Source organism: Sparus aurata, chromosome 9 (genome assembly GCF_900880675.1).
Source record: "Sparus aurata chromosome 9, fSpaAur1.1, whole genome shotgun sequence".
Lineage (NCBI taxonomy): Eukaryota > Metazoa > Chordata > Actinopteri > Spariformes > Sparidae > Sparus > Sparus aurata.
Window position 1 is genome coordinate 20,896,406 of NC_044195.1, and position 6,000 is coordinate 20,902,405.

The 6,000-nt window shown below is 37.5% G+C and overlaps 1 long non-coding RNA gene across 2 annotated transcripts in view; it reads right to left on the reverse strand.

Annotated features, from left to right (window-relative positions):
- The window catches only part of LOC115587492 (uncharacterized), a 109,981-nt gene extending 106,485 nt beyond the window's left edge, over nucleotides 1-3,496 (reverse strand). For both annotated transcript variants that reach the window (XR_003985063.1, XR_003985062.1), the window contains exon 1: nucleotides 3,399-3,496. This is a non-coding gene — a long non-coding RNA (uncharacterized LOC115587492). The remainder of the gene's footprint in view (nucleotides 1-3,398) is intronic.
- Between the last annotated feature and the right edge of the window lie 2,504 nt (nucleotides 3,497-6,000).

Sequence of the window (6,000 nt, forward strand, 5' to 3'; positions counted from 1 at the left end):
GGGTATATATTTGTTTGTTACCTTTGCCAAGGAGGTCATATTTTCACCTGTGTCCATTTGTTTCTTGGTTGTTTGGTTGGTTTGTCAGCAGGGTTACGCAAAAACTACATGGCAGATTTCCATGAAACTTGTGAAGGAAGAAGAAAGGGTAAAACAGACAGATTCAGGAAACTGTGAGATATGGCATTTTTCAACATTTTTGTTACTTTGTCAATTTGATGGAAAAACTTCAGTCATATTTAGGTGGCTAAGAAACTACCAACAATGTGCAGCTGAGATAATGGGGAGTTAGAAAGGTACCAACAATGATTAGGCTTGATTCAACTAATTCAAAGGGGACTGGTGGGTCTTGGAGGTCTATGGTCTACTGACTTCCATTCTATGCGGTGCCGTGATTTGCTTAAGTTACAATCAGAAGATTATAATGTTGGTGTTATGATGTGGCCCCATGACCCACACTTCCGCATCTTTGCTATGTATACAAAAAAAAAAAACACAGAAAATACATGTTGATTTTATTGTACCTTGAGATTTAGAAGTTGTGTGTGTGTAAGTTGTTCCCTCCTTCCCATCATGCCCAGTAGACTAACTTAAACCAAACTAAATCAAGTTAGACCACACAACCACAAACTACTTCCTGAAATATTACCACCAAGTTGAATGAATCTTGTACTGACTCAACGATTACACCATAGGCTTCCCATTTAGTGTTTACAGCAGAGATATTTGTCTGAATTGGAATTTTATATTACACAGATATTGATGTTATTCTGTTCACATTTTGAACCGAAGACCTTAAATAGTCAACAATACTGAACACTAATGCTAGGTCCAGTACATTTAGAACTGAACCATTGCCAGAATCAATACAGGAGGGTTTTTGTGCAGCCAATTTCAAGATTGGAAATTCTGGAGTAATTCAGGCCAAGAGGTTGACTAATAGAGGTAGGTTTGTATGGGCGAATAACCGCTACTTACTGAGACATCTAGGTTATAGGCTTAATAAGTATACTTTTCATAGCCTTTGGAAAATCACCTTAGAAAACGGAGCAGAGCTGTTGGTTGCCAAGCAATTAAAAACCTATTTTGAAGCTCGAAGGCACATTATCAAAGGAGCAAGTTGAAGGTCTCTTGAGAGTGTAAGGAATTTAGGTCTAATGCTGACCTTAAAGTTCAAAATTGATATTTAGGTGTTTTAAGAAGAAAATACTGATGGACTGATGAAGTCCATGACTTACTGCAAAGAGTGCAAAGACAATCTTGTGACAAAAAAATGTTTTTACTTCAACGATAAAATCATAACCCACATCTATTTTAATGTAACATTATATAGCAGTTAGTATTTTGTGCAGTTTTGCACCACCACCAGATTCTGACTGCCATACAACTGTCAAACAATACAAATCCCAGGTTTCTATAACAATTTCTCAAACGTAATGTATTATTGTGGTAATTACAAACAAAACTCAGCATAATCACGACAATGTTATGCCTCATAAATATATGTCTCGAGGTAAACAAGCATGCTCAGCCATTTTTGCCGGCTGTGGCAGTCAAAGTTCGCACAAGTCTTGCACCCAACTCAGAACCATGTTCAAAAACTAGCAAGTCAACAACACTGACATGCCAGTATATTAAACATGTATGGATCATCAGTCCTTCTGTTTGTACTGCCTGTAAAGAGATCCTCATCTCTTGTACAAAGAGTTACCTTGTGTGGCCGTCTAGGAAGGAGGAATGATTACAGAGTGGCCAATAACTCCTTATTGTGTGCATGTGAGCATTGTATTAAGACTGACTTGAAAACTGAATCCATCCTTTACTAACGCGAGAGGAAAAATATTTTTCTAAGCACATCTCACCAAAGGCCCGCAGCTGAAAATTAGCCTGCTGGCTAAAACTATTGATTAATGTGCGCACATTCACCTTATGAAGGATGATTATTGATCTGCTGTGGATGATCATGTGATGTATTGATTAGCCTCAGAACACCTACATGGAATGGTGACTGCCTGTTTTGTAAATTGTTACCAAAGTCATGAATGATCTCACAACTTTTTAATCAACATGATTGAGAAGTCCTGTAAATGGAAATGGTTTCCAATGCAAAAACTGTACATACTCCATCTGTTAAGTTAGATTGTGTGATTATGCACAACATCTACATGGACGTGGTGCATGGTGAAATTGTTGACATTTTAACCCTATCATTAGTGAAAGGTATCCAGGGTTATAGTGTTCTCACTTATATTACTTTTTTTCCAATAATATCTGATTAAATAAAGGAAATCTGCAGAGATAATCCAAAAAGAACATACAAAGGGATGATATATCTAAGTATTAGCCACTACAGCCAGAGATATAACACCCTTACTAGAAGCTAATCCAATTCAAGATTTTCCTTTGCTGTTGATAGGATGAGTTAACTTTATTAATCCCAGAGGGGAAATAGTTTGGTGGCCTAACCATGAAGACAAATAACAAAACAGACAAAAGTGAGACAGTTCAAACAAACAACAGAGGAAAGACAGAGCGACACAAATTCAGAGGTCACTGGTGAAGGCCAGGAGCATGAATAAAAAAATTAAAAAATTGTATTTCATACAATTCATTCATTAACCTTTAAAAAATTAACAATAAAAACATACTAAACCTTTAAGATGCTCATATTTGGTTGGTTTAGTTGGTTTTTGTTATCCAACGTAAGTTTATTGTAAAATGAGTGAGATATTTGCCTCTGAAATGTTGTGAATTATAAAGTTATAAAAATACTTGAGTAAAGTACAAGTACTAAAATAAATGCACTTAGGTACTTTCATCACTGCCCTTCTAGGGTCAAGCCTTTTACAGACCCAACCATTAATATCCATGACACAAAACTAGTTAGGGATATTGGAATATTTTAGTGCTTCAGCTGTTTATTCTTAAATTGTATTTAGTGTTTTGTGAATATTCTTTACTATTATTGCATATCCATGCACAATCATATATGCACCCATATCCCAATATTCCTAACTAATTTTGAGTAGTGTATATGTTTCTGTAACATACTGCATCGACATCACTACCAACATACAACAACCTAAAAGCTTCCTGTTGACCACAGCACACACAGGACTTTAATTTCATGTGGAACACAGCACCACAGCATTAACATTTTGCAGATGGTTAAATCTCATACACATTCTCAGAAAAGTCCTTTATTAACTTAAGTGGAATTAATTTATAAAACTACCGTTATACACCTCCTCTTCACTACTTTACCAGGCTAACATGTAATCAAACATTCAAGCTAACTTTACGCTACGTGATTTTCGTCCCTCTTGAGACTTTTGTATTCGGTCTTCAAAAACCTCACATAACTAACATAAGCTAAATAGGTTGTTTAAAGTACTTACCGTCGTTTTTTAAACACTTTTCCAGCCTCCTCCGAAACTCTTCAGTGAGTCCACATCACAAAAAATTATCATGAACGTTGGTTTTGAGCCAGTTGATGACCGGAAGTGATACACATCCCTCCTTGCTCACCGTACAAAATGCGTCATCAAACTGACATTTACTGGTCAGGTTAATTTACATATTCAAATTGTGATATTTTATTATAATATACATTTAACATTTGGTCATAGTGTTAAAAAAGTGATGAATTACACCAACATACATTTAAACATACAGTTTGCAGATTCAGCCCATTGGTGGTAGCTACTGGAGGTGGCACTGTGACAAGCGGAGCTGTCACCTTGATCAAAATGGTTCATTCCTCTAGAGCACATTTTTATTTTTTAAAAATTCATGACATCCATTTCATTTTTCGAGCTCCTCAAAAAGCACCAGGACCCATCCTATAAGGACCATGATTGTCCAAAGCATTTTGATGTAGATCAATTTCAGATCATCTTAACAAACCATCATGATAAAAAAATAAAATAAAAAAAAAAACACAGAAATTGGCTTCGAGGTATTTAAATGTATCCTCTGGAAATAATATATATCAAATGTCAATGGGCAGGTTTGCATGATCTCTTAATCCTCACCACTTGTAAGATAAGTGTGTTTCTCTGTTGTAGATACCATAATACTGAGCGATGGCAAAGTGATAAACTACCTCCCCTCTGGAGTCTCTTGCTCCCCACAGCCTGAGGTCTGAGTCACACAAGAACTTCTTTGTCTCTCTCTTGCAGTAATTACTAGGCTCAATTTGTCCTACAGAAATCACACAGTTATAAAAAAAAAGAAAAAAAGAAAAACTATAGCTGCAGCACATTGCTAGCACACCAACTCCCATGATGATGTGGTGCCAAAAGCATGTGTATAAGGAATGGTACCAGGCACTATTAGGATGCTGTTACAGCATGGTAGAAGGGGGGGACATAAGTGAACAAATGGACTGTTTATAAATGACCAAAATGCATCACCCTTGATAACCTGTTCTCCCTCCTCTCAATCCCCCAGTCGCAGACACACTGCATGGGCAGAGGAGTTTTTTGGTTGAATACATTAGTGTGCCTGACTCACTGATCCTTTATCTGACTGAGGTTTGTGAAAGTTATATGGCCATGGCTCTGAAATAGCTCAGTAGCCTAACTGTGCTGTGTATTGATAAATCCATGGCTCTGTCCATGGTGCTAAAGCAGCAGACAGATTTGTAATTGGCCATTTTCTTTCAGTCCAGCCCTTCTGTCAGTTTTCTTTCAGATCTATAACGTTCCCTAAACTATAAACGATAAATACCCAATTCCACACTATATTGTAACCTACACCTATACAGTCCGGAAGACGCTCCATGTATTGCATGTGATGTCACTCAGTGGCTAAGTTGCATTGTGGGTAATGTAGACACCAGGTTTTCAAAGGCTGATTAATTGCTTTTAAACTGTCCATGATGACTACACCAGTGGTATGGGGTGCAATGCTTGCCCATTGACCTGCTTTTCTAACGTGGTTCCAACATTACCCACAATGCAACTTGAACACTGAGCACCATCACTGGCGGCCACTTATCACATTACATGCAGCTTTCTCTGGGGACACAAAGGGCTTTGCACTACTTTTTTTCACATTTGCAGTAGTGCTCCCTTAGGGCCTGTAAACACACTTTATTGTGCAAACATGGTAGAGTTATCCTTTAGTTTCAACACACACACACACAAACACACACACACACACACACCCACCCACACACACACACACACACAACTGATAAACTGCAAACAAAATCAACATATCTAAATCATATCATTCAAAAGTTTCATACTTAAAGAAGAGGACCTGCTCTTGCTTGTTATCACATTTTATTAATTCTACTGATGTTTCCGTCCCTCTGAATCTTCCTCGAGACTGTTTCAAACTATTTTTACAACAACACATGTGTGGGTCAGTTTCTCAGTCTCAATCTCTCAGTAATCATTTCTGACAGGTGTGTTCAATCTCCTCACATTTCACTACCCATAAAAGAAAGTTAAACATGAAGTGAGACATCCCAGTACATGATTTACAAAAATATTTAAATTATACCTAACTAATGAATTAAAAAATCAGCTTTACAGCTTTCATTAATCATTCAGAGTTATTTATGTAATTATATGGACTGCTTTTATCTAGAGTGTGTTCATACAGAACATGGCCATAGAATTATTTGGCCATTATTTCTTTTTTTTTTCAAGACTTAAGCGATACTTTCAATGCACTTGCATCTGAGCTGTCTGAATTTCTTCTTTGATAAAGCTCCCTGACTTGAAATGAGTTTAGTTTATCTGCAATTTTTCTGAGGTTCTGTATTGCTATATTTAGAGAACCTGACAACCTTTATGTGGACAGGAGAGTGCTGTCAGTCACAGTTCTGTCTGCATTCAGCAGACTCCACCAGCCACCACCTCCGTCTTCGACATGAAAGTGGCTGGGAAGAGCGAGACTGGCAGAGGGACTCTGGGGGACTGCAGGTAACATCAAGCTGATGTCACCAGCAAAGCATCTACATTTGATATACCTCAAGCCCGGAGG